We start from the raw sequence: 16893 nt of genomic DNA on the forward strand, positions 1-16893 counted from the left end.
AGTGCTGTTTTTTGAACAACTCCAGTGATGTGCCTCGTGCTTGGCTGTTGCCCTCGACCCCTGTTCCATGTCCTACCTCTGGCCCGGAATGCCCTCCCTCCTCACATCTGCCAAACTAGAACACTTCCCCCTTCAAAGCCCTACTGAAAGTTCACCTCCTCCAGGAGGCCTTCCCTGACTGAGCCCCCCTTTTTCCTCTGCTCCCCCTCCTTTCCCCATCCCCCGACACGCTCCCTTTGCTCTACCCCCCCGCCCCACAGCACTTGTGTATATATAATAACAATGTCGGTATTTGTTAAGCGCTTACTAGGTGCCGAGCACTGTTTTAAGCGCTGGGGTAGACACAGGGGAATCAGGTCGTCCCACGTGGGGCTCACAGTCTTAATCCTCATTTTACAGATGAGGGAACTGAGGCACCGAGAAGTGAAGCGACTTGCCCAAAGTCACCCAGCTGACAAGTGGCCGAGCCGGGATTCGAACCCATGATCTCTGACTCCAAAGCCCGTGCTCTTTCCACTGAGCCACGCTGCTATATATACATATCTATAATTCTACTTATGTATATTATTATCTGTTTACTTGTTTCGATGTGTTTATATCTATAATTCTATTTATTTATATTGATGCTATCGATGCCTGTTTACTGTGTGACTGTGGACAAGTCACTTAACTTCTCTGTGCCTCAGTTACCTCATCTGGAAAATGGGGATTAAAACTGTGAGCCCCACGTGGGACAACCTGCTCACTCTGGATCTACCCCAGCGCTTGGAACAGTGCTCTGCACATAGTAAGCGCTTAACAAATACCAACATCATTATTATTTCGATGTCTGTCTGCCCCCTTCTAGACTGCGAGCCTGTGGTGAGCGGGGATTGTCTCTCTTTGTTGCTGACATGTACTTTCCGAGCACTTAGCACAGTGCTCTGCGCACAGTAACTCCTCAATAAATACGATTGAATGAACGATTGAACGGCAGGAAGGGCTAAACAAATACCACAAACAACAACAATAAAGAACGACAACAAAACAAATAACAGTAACCACAACAAAAAAAAAACAGTAACAACAACAACAGCAGCAACTATCAGGCCCTTCAGGACGCCGGCCAGCCTGGAGGAGACTGGGGGTGTGTGTGTGTGGGGGGGTAATTTAGTTAGCTCTGTGCATGCAGTGGGCTGGAAAGTTCTGGGAGGCGTCTAGCTAGCTCTGTGCATGTAGTGGGCTGCCTCCCAGGAGGGCAGAGGCTGCGGGCTGAGCTCATGAGTTCAAGTTCAAGAGTCTCCTGGCGGCCTGTGGGTCACCCAGGGGAAGGGGCGGGGAGGAGGAGAAGGAGGAGGATGCGGGGGTTGGGGGTGGGGATAGGGGAGGGAAGAGGAGGGGGCGGGAACAGGGAGGAAGAGGGGGAGGGAAATGGGAAGCAGGAAATCAGGAGGGGGCGGGAGGAAGGAGCTGGGAATGGGACGCGGGGAACCAGGAGGGAGGAGGGAAAGGGGGGGGGAGAAGGGAAGGAGGAGAGGGGACGAGGAGGAGGGAAGGGAGAGGGAGGAGGGGGAGAGACGGGAGGAAGGATGGTGGGGGAAGGAGAGGTGGGAGGAGGAGGGGAGAGGGAGAGAAGGGAGGAGGAAGGGAGAGGAGGAGAAGGGAGGGAGGAGGAAGGAAAGAGGGGAGGGGACGAGGAGGAGGGAAGGGAGGGAGGATGGGGAGAGAAGGGAGGGAGGAGGAGGGGAGAGGGAGAGAAGGGGGAGGGGGAGAAGAGGAGGGAGAGGAAGGGGAAGGAGGAGGAGGGAAGAGGGAGAGGAAGGGGAAGGAGGAGGAGGGAAGAGGGAGAGGAAGGGGGAAGGAGGAGGGAAGGGGAGAGAAGGGAGGAGGAGGGAAGGAGAGGAGGGGGAGGGAGGAAGGAGCTGTGAGTGGGAAGCAGGAAACCAGGAAGAGGGAGGAGGGGTCAGGGAGGGGAGTCCGGCCCCAGGTCCGTCTGTGCGTGTCGCCGCCGCGGGGTGAAAGGTGCGTCTATACCGCCCCGAGACCCTTCCATCCCTCCATCCCTCCATCCCTCCATCCCTCCATCCCTCCATCCCTCCATCCCTCCATCCCTCTATCCCACCCTCCATCCCTCCGGGCGGCCCTGGACACGGGGAGACGGGGGCAGGGGGAGACGAGGGGTCGCCCCCCAATCCAGGGAACAGGCCCGCTCAGGAAGCCCAGATGACCTCCCCCGACCCACCCCCCCCCCCCTTAACCCCAAACCCCAGTCTAGAGAGGGCCCTCCCCGAAATAGAAAGCCCACCGGGGTACCGGGAACATGTCCAACAACGAGATCGGCCCCTCCCGAGCGCTTAGGCCAGTGCCCTGCACACAGAAAGCACTCAGTAAATACCGCTGAGTGATGTCGAGCACTTGCTATGTGCTGTGCGCTGTACTAAACGCTCGAGGGTTGGCAGACACATTCCCTGCCCACAGGAGCTAACAGCCTCCCACTTCCTGATCCCAGCTCTTTTCAGAGCCTGTTGTGGGCAGGGATTGTCTCTATCTGTTGCTGAATGGTACCTTCCAGACGCTTAGTACAGTGTTCTGCACACAGTAAGAGCTCAAGAAATCCGATTGAATTGAATGAACGAATACAGATGCACCGAGGGTCAGTGTCCTTTCCACTTTTCTTTCTTTTCTGTGTACTGGCTGGTGGAACCTTATCCATCCAGGACACTAGAAGGGTGAATTTCCTCCCCCCATCTCCCTCCAGGAAGAGGATTCCTTCATGGGCTCAGGAGATCTGATGAGTTACCACACCTAGAGAGCCCTGGTTTTGCCCTCAGAGATGGGCAAAATAAGAACTGTAGTGTTCATTCAGTCGATGGTATTTATTGAGCGCTTACTGTGTGCAGAGCAGTGTACTGAGCACTTGGAAAGTACAATGCAACAATAGAGACAATCCCTGCCCACACAGGGCCTATAGTCTATTCATCGCTTACTATATATCAGGCACTGTACTGTGTGCTGGGGCAGATACAGGATAATCAGGTTGGTCATAATCTGACGTGGGTATTTAAGTCAATATTTCAAAACTGGCAGCACTTGTAGAGAACAAGGTTGGGAATTTTTTTAATGGTTTTTTTGAATTGTATTTGATGAGCAGTTACTATTTACCAGGCACTAGATAGATACAAACTAATCAGGTTGGACTAATCAGGTAGTCCATGTCCCACTTCTGGCTCACAGTCTTAATCCCCATTTTACTGATGAGGGAACTGAGGCACAGAGAAATGGAGTGACTAGCCTAAGGTCACACAGCAGACAAGTGGCAGAGCCAGGATTAGATCCCTCCTCTCAAGTGCCACCGTCGTCACGTGCTTCCGACCGTATTCCCTCCCACCTTATAAAAACTCTTGCTCCTTCCCTCCTCCCCTCCTTAAGCACTTCAGACCCCATTCCCTCCCACGTTCTAAAAACTCTCGCCTCTTCCCTCCTCCCCTTCTTAACTTCCATCTTCAACCTCTCACTCTCCGACGGCTTCTTCCCCTCCGCCTTCAAATTTGCCCACGTCTCCCCCATCCTAAAAAAACCCTCCCTCGACCCCACAGCCCCCTCCAGTTATCGCCCCATCTCCCTCTTACCCTTCCTTTCCAAATTCCTGGAATGAGTCGTCTACGCTTGCTGCCTCGATTTCCTCTCTTCCAACTCTCTCCTGGACCCCCTCTAGTCTGGCTTCTGTCCCCTCCACTCCACCGAAACCACCTTCTCAAAGGTCACCAATGACCTCCTTGCCAAATCTAACGCCTCTTAATCCATTCTAATCCTCCTTGACCGCTCGGCTGCCTTTGACACTGTCGACCATTCCCTTCTCCTCAAGACTGGGAGCCCGTTGTTGGGTTGGGATGGTCTCTATCTGTTGCCGAATTGTACTTTCCAAGCGCTTAGTACAGTGCTGTGCACACAGTAAGCGCTCAATAAATACGATTGAATGAATAAATTATTGAATGAATATGTTATCCAACCTTGGTCCTCTCCTAGTTGTCCTCTTGTCTCTCTGGCTGTTTATTCTCAGTCTCCTTTGCGGGTTCCTCCTCCCGCTCCCGTCCCCTAACTGTAGGGGTTCCTCAAGGGTCAGTTTTTGGTCCCCTTCTGTTCTCCATCTATACTCACTCCCTTGGTGAACTCATTTGCTCCCGTGGCTTCAACTATCATCTCTACATGGATGACATCCAAATCTACATCTCCTCCACTGTTCTCTCCCCCTCCCTCCAGGCTCATATCTCCTCCTGCCTTCAGGACGTATCCCCCTGGATGTCTGCCCGCCACCGAAAACTCAACATGTCCAAGACAGAGTTCCTTATCTTCCCTCCCAAACCCTATCTGCTCCCTAACTTTCCCATCACTGTGGATGGCACAGCCACCCTTCCTGTCTCACAAGCCCGCAACCGTGGTGTCATCCTTGACTCCGCTCTCTCGTTCACCCTACACATCTTGTCCATCACTGAAACCTGTCGGTCTCACCTTCACAACATCACCTGATGGTAGTGATGCCTGTCTACTTGTTTTGTTGTCTGCCTCCCCCGTCTAGACTGTGAGCCTGTTTTGGGTAGGGACTGTCTCTATCTGTTGCCGAATTGTACTTTCCAAGCGCTTAGTACAGTGCTGTGCACACAGGAAGTGCTCAGTAAATACGATTGAATCAATTTGAAGGAATGAATGAAAAGATCCGCCTTTTCCTCTTCATCCAAACCTCTGTCACCTTAGTACAATCATTCAAACTATCCCTACTGGGACTTTTTCCAACCTGATTAGCTTGTATCTAGGAGAAGCAGCGTGGCTCAGTCAAAAGAGCACGGGCTTGGAAGTCAGAGGTCAAGGGTTCTAATCCCTGCTTTGCGCTTGTCAGCTCTGTGACCCCTGTGCCTTAGGTACCTCATCTGTAAAATGGGGATTAAGAGTGTGAGCCCCACGTGGGACAACCTGATCACCTTGTATCCCCCCCAGCGCTTAGAAAAGTACTTTGCACATAACGTTTAACGAATGCCATCGTTATTATTATTATCTACCCCAGCTCTTAGAACAGTGCCTGGCACATAGTAAGTGCTTAACAAATATGCCAGTTATTTTTTCTGGGACCCTTTCATCTTTTGTTCCTTTCATTGCCCTGCAGCATCTACCTCCTTGCAGATGCTAATTTTTCTTTTGTCCCTGCCATCTTGCCAGCTCTTATGTGGTCCAGGTGCAGAGGTGGGCACAGCTTCTCCAGCATCCTCGGTGGCTGCGTTTATGACGGGGGAAGCCGTTTCAGCTCCCTGGGTGGCTGTAATTTCCAGCACATCTCCAAGAGGCCTTCCCTGACTAAGCCCTCCTTTCCTCTTCTCCCACTCCCTTCTGCGTCACCCTGACTTGCTCCCTTTATTCTTCCACCCTCCCAGGCTCACAGCACTCGTGTACATATCTGTCATTCGTTTATATTAATGTCCATCTCTTCCTTTAGACTGTCAGCTCGTTGTGGGCAGGGAGTGTGTCTGTTCATTGTTACATTGTACTCTCCTCAGCGCTTAGTACAGTGTTTTGCACCCAGTAAGCGCTCAATAAATAGGATTGGCTGACTGTATGTAGTGGGCTCAGATGTATGCACTTATGGGTATTTGGAAACTCTGCCTTGTGCCTTCTCTAGCCTTCTCTATACATCCCACTTGACCACTTTTTCGGCTACTCTGCATTAGCTGCACATAGTAAGTGTTCTATAAATAGCCATGGATTAGTTGATAGCTTCTCTTTCCACCTCTGCTGTCCTCTCTCCGAGGACTGGTTGTGATCACTAGGGAGACCCAGAAAAGTGCCCAATTGCTGCTTGCTGGGAGTAAGTAAGGAGACATTCAAATCGAATCTGAGCTGCTCCTGGTTTACTCTGAGCTCTGAACAAGGAAGGAGTCAATTTGAGCATGAGGGTGAATGGAACTTTTGCTGTGTAACCACCCATCATCTTTATCAATGAGTATTCAACGAGCACTTATTATATGCAGAGCATCATACTAAGCTCTTGGGAGAGTACAAGACAACAAAATTAGTGGACAAGTTCCCTGCCCATAGAGAGCTTACAGTCCAGAGAGGGAGGCAGACGTTAATATAAATAATGTAGAGTATATCATTGGAAGATTATTATACGTGAGTGTTCTGGGTTCTGGGTGGGGTGAAAATCAAGTGCCCAAGGGTCACATCATCATCATTGAGAAGCACTTTACTATGTGCCAAGTACTGTACTAGGTTCTGGAGTTGATACAAGTCAATCAGGTCAGATAAAGTCCTTGTCCCAGATGGAGCTCACGGTGTAAGGACGAGGGAGAACAGGTATGTAGCCCTAATTTTACAGATGAAAAAACTGAGGCCCACAGACAGTAAGGGGCTTGCCCAGGGCCACACAAGAGTCAAGAGGCAGAGCGGAAATTAGAACCCCAGTCGTCTTATTCCCAGGCCTGTGCTCTTTCTACTAGGCCATTTTGCTTTTCCTCCTTCCCCGTACTCTTACTGGTATCGTCTTATCATGCCATCAAGTCGTTTCCTACCCATAGCGGCACCATGGACACATCTCTCCCAGAACACCCCACTCTCCATCTGCAGTCGTTTTGGTAGTGTATCCAGAGAGCTTTTTTGGTAAAAATCCAGAAGTGATTTACTGTTGCCTCCTTCTGCGCAGAAAACTTGAGTCTCCGCCCTCAACTCTCTCCCGTGCCGCTGCTGCCCGGCATGAGGGAGTTTTGACTTGTAGCAGATTGCCTGCCATTCGCTAGTCACTGGCCAAGCTGGGAATGGAATGGGTGAGGCCTCTGACTTTCCCTCCAGTAGCCGAGACTGGTAGAATACTGGCATTACTAAGGAAGAATTTCAGAGGCAGGCTTCTCTCTCTCCCAATTCTCTGTTTTTCTTTGTCTTTTTTTAATAGTATTTGTTAAGCGTGTACTGTGGGGCAGGCACTGTACTAACCGCTGGGTAGATAGACTGTGAGCCCATCATTGGGCAGGGATTGTCTCTATCTGTTGCCGATTTGTACATTCAAGTGCTTAGTACAGTGCTCTGCACACAGTAAGCGCTCATTAAATACTATTGAATGAATAGAAAGATAATCAGGTCCTTGTCCCACATAGGGTTCACAGTCTTCACCCCCATTTTACAGATGAAGTAACTGAGGCACAGAATCTTGCCCAAGGTCACACAGCAGACGGGGGACAGGCCACCAGATTAGAATTTAGGTTTTCTGACTTCTAGGCCACGCTGCTTCTATTTGTTATTGATATAATTTGTCCTCTTACGTTCCTTTCTATTTTTTATGCACTTTCAGTTACTGTTAATCGGTTCGGTTTTGCTTGTCATCCCAAATAGATTCTAAACTCCACAAGGCCGGGAATCCCTTATTGTGTCTTCTGTATATTCTCCCAGATATCTAGGGCCCGCGGTGTTATTTTCACTGTCTGCAGACTGACTTCTTTTTACTGGAGAAGGCCTGTCTTGCTCATAGGGCTTGTAGCAAGCCAGGTTGTATATTTAGTAAGGTGTTACTTTTATGGCCATTGACAGCTTTATTTTTTTTTATGGTATTTTCTAAGCATTTACTATCTGTCAAGCATTCCTTTTAAGTGCTGGGGTAGATACAAGTTATTCAGGCTGGACACAGTCCCTGTGCTACACAGAGCAGTCTAGGTAGGAGGCTGCCAAGAGAAGCACCGTGGCCTAATGGATAGAGCTCAGGCCCGGGAGTCAGAAGGACCTGGATTCTGATCCTGGCTCCGCCACTGGTCTAATGTTCGAACTTGGAGAGGTCACTTAGTTTCTCTGTGCCGGAGTCACTTCGTCCGTAAAATGGGGATTAAAACTGTGAGCTTTATGTGAGACGGGGACTGTGTCCCACCTGATTAGTTTAGATCTACCTCAGTTCTACCCCAGGGCTTAGTACAGTGCCTGGTACATAGTACGTGCTTAACAAATACCGTAATAAAAAGCAGGGGAAACGAGGGGCGATGGGGGACAGACACTGAATCCCCATTTTACGGTTGAGGAAATAGAGGCACAGAGAAGTTAAATGATTTGCCCAAGGTCACACAGCAGATAAACGGCAGAGCTGGGTTTAAGAACCCAAGTTCTTTGACCCCCGGGCCTGGGTGCTTTCCTCTAGGCCATGCTGTTTTCAGTCTACTTGGGAGTGTAACCATGGAGAAAACCAAGTCAATGTTGTTCTGGGGAAATGGCATGACTAAGTGATTAAAACTATGTAGCACTGTTTTAATAGCACTGTTCTGGGTTGCCGTGAAGTGGGCAGTGGTTTCAAGTTACTTTTTAAGTGGTGGGAAGAATAGTAATGTGATTTATATAGAGCAGCAGCATGGTCTAATGGAAAGGGCACGGGCCTGGGAGTCAGAGGACTTGAGTTCTAATCTCCACTCTGCAACCTGTCTGCTATGTGTCCATGGCCAAATCACTTCACTTCTCTGTGCCTCAGTTTCCTCTGCTGTAAAATGGGGATTAAATCCTTCTCCCCCCTACCTAAACAGTGAGCCCCATCAGGGACTATATCCAAACTGGTAACCTGTATCCAAACTGTTAACCTTGATCTGTAACCTTGTATCTACTCGGCTTTGCTGCTTGTCTGTTACGTGACCTTGGGCAAATCAATTTATTTCTCTGTGCCTTAGTTCCCTAATCTGCAGAGTGGTGATTCATTGTCTCTTATCCCTCTTACTTAGACTGTGAGCCCCATGTGAGACCTGATTATCTTATATTAGCGCTCAGTACAGAACTTGGCAAATAGCGCTTAACAAATACCGTGATTATGATGATCATGCTTATTATTATTCATTCATTCAATAGTATTTATTGAGTGCTTACTATGTGCAGAGCACTGTACTAAGCGCTTGGGATGAACAAGTCGGCAACAGATAGAGACGGTCCCTGCCGTTTGACGGGCTTACAGTCTAATCGGGGGAGACGGACAGACAAGAACAATGGCACTAAACAGCGTCAAGGGGAAGAACATCTCGTAAAAACAATGGCAACTAAATAGAATCAAGGCGATGTACAATTCATTAACAAAATAAATAGGGTAACGAAAATATATACAGTTGAGCGGACGGGTACAGTGCTGTGGGGATGGGAAGGGAGAGGTGGAGGAGCAGAGGGAAAAGGGGAAAATGAGGCTTTAGCTGCGGAGAGGTAAAGGGGGGATGGCAGAGGGAGTAGAGGGGGAAGAGGAGCTCAGTCTGGGAAGGCCTCTTGGAGGAGGTGATTTTTAAGTAAGGTTTTGAAGAGGGAAAGAGAATCAGTTTGGCGGAGGTGAGGAGGGAGGGCGTTCCAGGACCGCGGGAGGACCCCAGGGCTTAGGACAGGGCTTGGCACATAGCACGTAAATGCGATCAATCAATTGATCAATCCATTATATTTATTGAGTGCATACTGTGGGCAGAGCACTGTACTAAGCATTTGGGAGAGTACAGTATAACAATATAACACATAAGCAGATACGATACCATAATTAAATACCATAGTTGTCATAAACACAGGACAAAAGAAATAACATATGATCGTAAGCACTTTGAGACCAGGGAATGTGTCTACTTTATCATACCCTTCTAAGCCTCTGTTACAGTGCTCTGCACACAGTTAGCACCCAGATGCCACTGATTGATGATTGAATGCCCCCATTCCACAGGGATTCATTCAGTTGCATTTATTGAGCACTTACTGTGTGCAAAACACTGTACTAAGTGCTTGGGAGAGTACGCTATAGCAAGAAACAGACACATTCCCTGAACACAACAAACTAACAGTCTAGAGGGATCTTGGTCCAGTTCAGTTCTGTGGGATTGCATGAACCTAAAATTTTGTTACAACCTTGCCAGTGACCACCGGTTTGTAACATCTTTGTTCCTGAAATGACATTTATTTCACAATCCTGGAGGAGCTAGATGGTAGCGGGGGGGTGGAGGGGGGGGTTGGGATCAAGGGGGTAGGCGGTCGGTTGGGAATCAAACTCCGAGAAGTAAGGGCCACTGCTCATCTTTAGCATGGTTACTGGTGCCGTCCAAAAGTCCTCGTCGTCTCCTTTCTCAGCCTCTGATTTTAATCTATTCTATCTATTAAATTGGGGGGAGTCAGGGAGGGAAAGAGACCCATAAAATAGGCAGGAGTTTTTTCTTGCCAACTAAAAACCCGGTCCTCTGAAAGGGAGAGATTAATTGGTGCTACGTGACGAAAGGTTCCACGGTGCCAATTGGATTTAGCTCAGAAGGCTTTAACATTAACTGCCCTGGGTTATTGCTGTATGTTACAGGAGGGGCCTTCTTCCCTGCTCACAACAATATAAAAGAAAGTTACGGCAACAATTTTTATGACTTGCCCCAAGCCACTGCTTTAGAATGTGTCTCCCTCTTCGCTTAACTCTTTTTATTTTAAAAGCATATAATCCATCCAGGTGTCCTCTTGGGTTAAGCTATTTTTCCTTTTCCTTGAGTCTCAAGTGTCATTCCCAAGGATCCCTGGAGTTTAACTGCTATCTGTTACACCGGTCATGTGCGGTATACTTCCGTTTATTTACATGATAATTATTTGCAATGCAGATTCTATTCCAAATAAATGCAGAACTCTTTCCATCATTCCTGCCATCCAGGAGGGCTTCTGGTCATTTATTCATTCGGTTGTATTTATTGAATGCTTACTGTGCAGAGCACTGTACTAAGTGCATGGGAAAGTACAATACTACAATAAACAGTGACATTCCCTGCCTTCAACGAGCTCATGGCCTCACCGACAGCCATCAATACAAGTAAATAAGATTACAGATATGTACATAAGTGCGTTGGGATTGGGAGGGAGAAGAGCAAAGGAATAAATAAAATAACGGATACAAACATGAGTGCTTTGGGGCTGGGAGGGAGGAAGAGCAAAGGGAAGGAACAAGGTGACGCAGAAGGGAGTGGGAGAAGAGGAAAGGAGGGCTCAAGTCAGGGAAGGTCTCTTGGAGGAGATGTGCCTTCAGTAAGGCTTTGAAGTGGGGGAGAGTGGTTGTCAGTTTAGATGGGGAGGGTGTTTCAGACCAGAGGCAGGACAAGCGAGATGGAGGCACAGTGAGAAGGTTAGCACTAGAGGAGTGAAGTGTTGGAGTGGGTTGTGGATGGAGAGAAACGAAGTGAGGTAAGAGGGGGCAAGGTAATGGAGCGCTTTAAAGACAATGGAGAAGAGTTTTTGTTTGGTACAAGGGTGGTTGGGCAACCAATGGAGGTTTTTGAGGAGTGGGCTGACATGACCAGAGGCTTTGGGGGGATTTCTATTCTTCACTCCGCTGCCCGGCTCATCTTTCTGCAGAAACGCTCTGGGCATGTCACTCCCCTTCTCAAACACCTCCAGTGGTTGCGTGTCAACCTCCGCTCCAAACAAAAACTCCTCACTCTAGGCTTCGAGGCTCTCCGTCACCTCGCCCCTTCCTACCTCTCCTCCCTTCTCTCTTTCTACCGCCCACCCCGCACGCTCCGCTCCTCCGCCGCCCACCTCCTCGCCGTCCCTCGGTCTCGCCCATCCCGCCGTCGACCCCCGGGCCGCGTCCTCCCGCGGTCCCGGAACGCCCTCCCTCCTCACCTCCGCCAAACTGATTCTCTTCCCCTCTTCAAAACCCTACTTAAAACTCAACTCCTCCAAGAGGCCTTCCCAGACTGAGCTCCCCTTCTCCCTCTACTCCCTCTACTGCCCCCCCCCTTCACCTCTCTGCAGCTTAACCCTCTTTTACCCCCATCTCCCTCTGCTCCTCCCCCTCTACCTTCCCGTCCCCTCGGCACTGTACTCGTCTGCTCGACTGTATATATTTTCATTACCCTATTTATTTTGTTAATGAAATGTACATCGCCTCGATTCTATTTAGTTGCCATCGGTTTTTACGAGATGTTCTTCCCCTCGACTCTATTTATCGCCATCCTTCTCGTCTGTCCGTCTCCCCCGATTAGACCATAAGCCCATCAAACGGCAGGGACTGTCTGTATCTGTTGCCGCCTTGTTGATTCCAAGCGCTGAGTACAGTGCTCTGCACATAGTAAGCACTCAATAAATACTATTGAATGAATGAAGTGAATGATTTTCTGCTCCCCTTACTTGTGGCTTTGCTGGGGAGGGGATTTTCTGCTCCCCTCTTTCTGGTTCTGGATGGGTCCCCAGGTAGCACCCTGGGACCTGGCACCATTTTGCTGGGATGTGGTGGTCAGTCAGTCATATTTAGAGAAGCAGCGTGGCTCAGTGGAAAGAGCACGGGTTTGGGAGTTAGAGCTCATGAGTTCGAATCCCAGCTCTGCCACTTGTCAGCTGTGTGACTGTGGGCAAGTCACTTAACTTCTCTGTGCCTCAGTCACCTTATTTGTCAAATGGGGATTAACTGTGAGCCTCACGTGGGACAACGTGATTACCCTGTATCTACTCCAGCGCTTAGAACAGTGCTCTGAACATAGTAAGCGCTTAACAAATACCAACATTATTATTAGTATTGAGCTCTTACTGTGTGCAGAGCACTGTACTAACTGCTTGGGAGAGTACAGTAGAACAACATGACACATTCCCTGCCCACAAGGAGCTTACAGACGAGATGGGGAGACAGACATTAATATAAGTCAATGACAGATGTTTACAAAAGTGCTGTGGACCTGGGAGGAGGGGAGAATAAAGGGAGCAAGTCAGGGAGACACAGAAGGGAGTGGGAGAAGAGGGAAGGAGGGCTTAGTTAGGGAAGGCCTCTTGGAGGAGATGTGTCTTTAATAAGGCTTTGAAGGCGGGGAGAGTCATTGTCTGTCAGATATGAGGAGAGAGCTATCCAGGCCACAGGCAGGATGCGGGCGAGAGGTTGGCCGCGAGATAGATGAGCTCGAGAGATAGCGAGATGCTTGGCATTAGAAGAACAAAGTGTACGGGCTGGGTTGAAGTAAGAGAGTAGTGAGGCGAGGGAGGAGGGGACAAGGTGATGATGCTTTAAAGCCGACGGTGAGGAGTTTCTGTTTGATGAGGAGGTGGAAGGGCAACCACTGGAATTTCCTGAGAAATGGGGAAACATGGTTAGCGGGCTGCAGGGATCCAGCTCTCCTGGATCCGAAGGCAATGATCCCACTGCATCCCTCTCCACCTCCTCCTGAACCTCCCACCGTTCCCGACACCCTCTGAAAGGATTATGCAATGATGGTCGTTGAGGGGGGAGAGGATTGTCTGCTGATTACCCACGCTAATTGCCCCCTCTCCTCCAACAGTTACAGAAATGTATCGGTGGAAATCCAATATCTAGAAATCAAATATCGTTCCAAAGAGCCCGTAGTCTGAAGGCCCCAGTTGGTCTGCTGGATCACAAAAGATCCTTGCGGGCTGACAGGTGGCCACTGAAGCCGAAATGATTCCTGATACAGGTACATTCTTAGTATTAGGAACCACTTATACTGAGATAAGAAAGGAAGGTGTATGGACCCCATAATGGTAGGCTCTTTCTGATACCTCAAGGGGCAAAAAAGAAAATGCAAAAACCGGAATGTCAAAAAGGGATTAAAAGAGTAAAGTTGGGAAGGGATGTGGGTTGAATTTGGTGAGGACGGTGTGAGGTCAAAGAGTCAAGGTGAAGCTTGGAAAATCATGAGAAGCTTGAAACAAGGCTATAGCTTGGATCAAGACTGTCTTCTAGACTATAAGCTTGTTATGGGCAGGGAATGTGTCTGTTTATTGTTGAATTGTACTCTCCCAAGTGGCTGGTACAGTGTTCTACACACAATAAGCACTCAATAAATACGATTGAATGAATGAATAGCTCCTCAAGTACATTAATTTGGGAGGAAGAAAGTCATAGGTCTCTTTCATTCACTTGAGACCTACAGTGGGAAATATTCAAAATATTGTCCAGAGATATGGAGCTAGGTAAAGGGTAGAGGTTCATTTTGCAGTCTTTTGCTGCTGGGGGGAGTGTACCCTAAGGAAGAGAGAAGTGATAAGATAGAATCAACTCTGTTATATTGTACTCTCTCAAATGCTCTGCACACAGTAAGTGGTCATTAAATGTGGTCGATTGAATTAATAGGGCATGGCACGAATGGCAGACCACACTTAGAAATTCTATTTCTGTCATCTGAGCAGTGGAATAGGATACAGTAAGACACGGGCCTGGGAGTCAGGGCGTCATGGGTTCTAATCCCAGATCTGCCACTTGTCTGCTGTGTGACCTTGGGCAAGTCACTTTACTTCTCATGCCTCAGTCAGTTACCTCATCTGTAAAATGGGGATAGAGACTGTGAGTCCCATGTGGGACAGGGACTGTGTCCAACCCATTTTGCTTGTATCTACCTCAGTGCTTAATACAATGCCTAATAATAATAATGTTGGTATTTGTTAAGCGCTTACTATGTGCAGAGCACTGTTCTAAGCGCTGGGGAAGATACACGGTCATCAGGTTGTCCCACGTGAGGCTCACAGTTAATCCCCATTTTACAGACGAGGGAACTGAGGCCCAGAGAAGTTAAGTGACTTGCCCACGGTCACACAGCTGACAAGGGGCGGAGCCGGGAGTCGAACCCATGACTTCTGACTCCGAAGCCCAGGCTCTTTCCTCTGATCCACGCTGCTTCCCCTACGCATAGTAAGCATTTAACAAATACCCTAATTATTGTTATTGATTGTTATTAGTAAAATAACAATGTTGGTATTTGTTAAGCACTTACTATGTGCAAAGCACTGTTCTAAGTGCTGGGGTGGATACAAGGTAATCAGATTGTCCCACGTGGGGCTCACAGTCTTCATCCCCATTTTACAGATGAGGTAACTGAGGCACAGAGAAGTTAAGTGACTTGTCCACAGCCACACAGCTGACAGGTGTCGGAGCCGGGATTCGGACCCATGACCTCTGACTCCCAAGCCCGTGGTCTTTCCACTGAGCCAAGCTGCTTCTAAAATGAGGATTAAGAATGAGCCCTATGTGGCAGATGGACTCTGTCCAACCTTGTGTCTATCCCAGTAGTTAGTACAGTGCCTAGAACATAGTTAGCACTGAACAAATACCATTAAAAATACAACAGCAAAAAAATGAAACACTAGGTGATCGGATATCCCTCTTCACTAGGAGAGGTCAGCGTTTGTGTCCCAAATGACAAATCAAGTCTCACCTTCGAATATCGGATTTAAATGCCCTGCATTGAAAACTGTAGTTTCTGGTGAATCTTCTATTTTCAGAAAGAGATACTTGATGATTAGATTAAATTAATGTTAAGACTTCTTTTTTTGATAAGCAGAAGATAGGAACAGCCCACTTCTTCTAGGCCAAACTTCTGCTGCGCTGTCAAATCAACATCTTCCAGAAAGGCAAAACTTTTTCAAACATTGTCCTATTCTTTTTCAAGGACCACATATCCCTCTTAATCAAAATTGGAATAAAATGGGAGAACACTTATTTATGCCTCTTCCCTTCAGTTGAACCCCTTCCCTAGTCATTGTGATTCATGTTACTCTAGAGATCATCTTATCTCGCAAGCCTCCTTAGCAGGGTTTGTCAGACAGGATCTCACAGGATATTAGATTTGGAGCCAATTTTGGTAATCACAGCTAAAAGAGAACAGGAATTACACCCTAATGGGCAAGTGGGATGGGGAAGGGAGTCTAGTCCTTTTTCTTTTAACTGTTGACTACCTGCAGCATAGAAAGAGGAGCAAGAGAAGCAGCGTGGCCTAGTGGCTCGAGCACGGGCCTGGGAGTCCGAGGGACCTGGGTTCTAATCCAAGCCCCTCCTCTTGTCTGCTGTGTCACTTTGGGCAAATCTCTTCACTTCTCTGTGCCTCACTTCCCTCCTCTGTCAAATGGAAATTAAGACTGTGAGCCCTATGCGGGACGGGGATTGTGTCCAACCCAATTACCTTGTTTAGAGAAGCAGCGTGGCTCAGTGGAAAGAGCACGGGTTTTGGAGTCAGAGGTCATGGGTTCGAATCCCGGCTCTGCCACTTGTCAGTTGGGTGACTGTGGGCAAGTCACTTAACTTCTCGGTGCCTCAGTTACCTCATCTGCAAAATGTAAGCCCGTCAAACGGCAGGGACTGTCTCTATCTGTTGCCGACTTGTTCATTCCAAGCGCTTAGTACAGTGCTCTGCACATAGTAAGCGCTCAATAAATACTATTGAATGAATGAAAATGGGGATTAACTGTGAGCCTCACGTGGGACAACCTGATTACCTTGTATCTCCCCCAGTGCTTAGAAGAGTGCTCTGCACATAGTAAGCGCTCAACAAGTACCAACATTATTATTATTTCTACCCCAACGTTGAGTACCCTGCCTGGCACATAATAAACACTAAACAAATACCACTATTATTATTAACAAATACAATTATTATTATAGAAATTTCACCGCTAAGGCTAGCGGGTCTACCCATGGGACTGACGTTTACACTTCAGCAGGCAGCAGACAGGGTAGGGTGTCTCTGCTGTGTCTGTTCCCTTTTAGACTGTAAGCTCGCTCTGGATAGGGAACATGTCTACCAGCTCTGTCGTATTGTACTCTCCCAATTCATTCATTCAGTCGTATTTATTGAGCGCTTATGGTGTGCAGAGCCCTGTACTAAGCATTTCGGAGACAGACAGATTCCTTGCTCACGATGCGCTCTGCGCAGAGTAGATGTTCAATAAATGCCATTGATTGATTGATTGATTGCTGGAGCGCCCCTGTGGCTTCAGGGCCAGGAGAGCACAGCCTGGAAGTCAGAAGGACATGGGTTCTAATCCCGGCTCCAGCATTTATCTGCTGTGTGACCCTCGGCCAGTCGCTTCTCTTCTCTGTGCCTCAGTTACCTCATCTGTAAAATGGGGATTGAGACTGTGAGGCCCATGTGGGACAAGGACGGTATCCAACCCGATTTGTTTGTATCCACCCCAGTGCTTAGTACA

The 16893-nt window shown here is 48.3% G+C and overlaps 1 protein-coding gene across 1 annotated transcript in view; it reads left to right on the forward strand.

Annotated features, from left to right (window-relative positions):
* The first annotated feature begins 1901 nt into the window (after positions 1 to 1901).
* The window catches only part of CPQ (carboxypeptidase Q), a 419427-nt gene continuing 404435 nt past the window's right edge, over positions 1902 to 16893 (forward strand). Inside the window, exon 1 of the mRNA XM_029063858.2 lies at positions 1902 to 2001. The gene's annotated coding sequence lies outside the window, so the exon portion shown is untranslated. The remainder of the gene's footprint in view (positions 2002 to 16893) is intronic.

Source organism: Ornithorhynchus anatinus, chromosome 4, assembly GCF_004115215.2.
Source record: "Ornithorhynchus anatinus isolate Pmale09 chromosome 4, mOrnAna1.pri.v4, whole genome shotgun sequence".
Lineage (NCBI taxonomy): Eukaryota > Metazoa > Chordata > Mammalia > Monotremata > Ornithorhynchidae > Ornithorhynchus > Ornithorhynchus anatinus.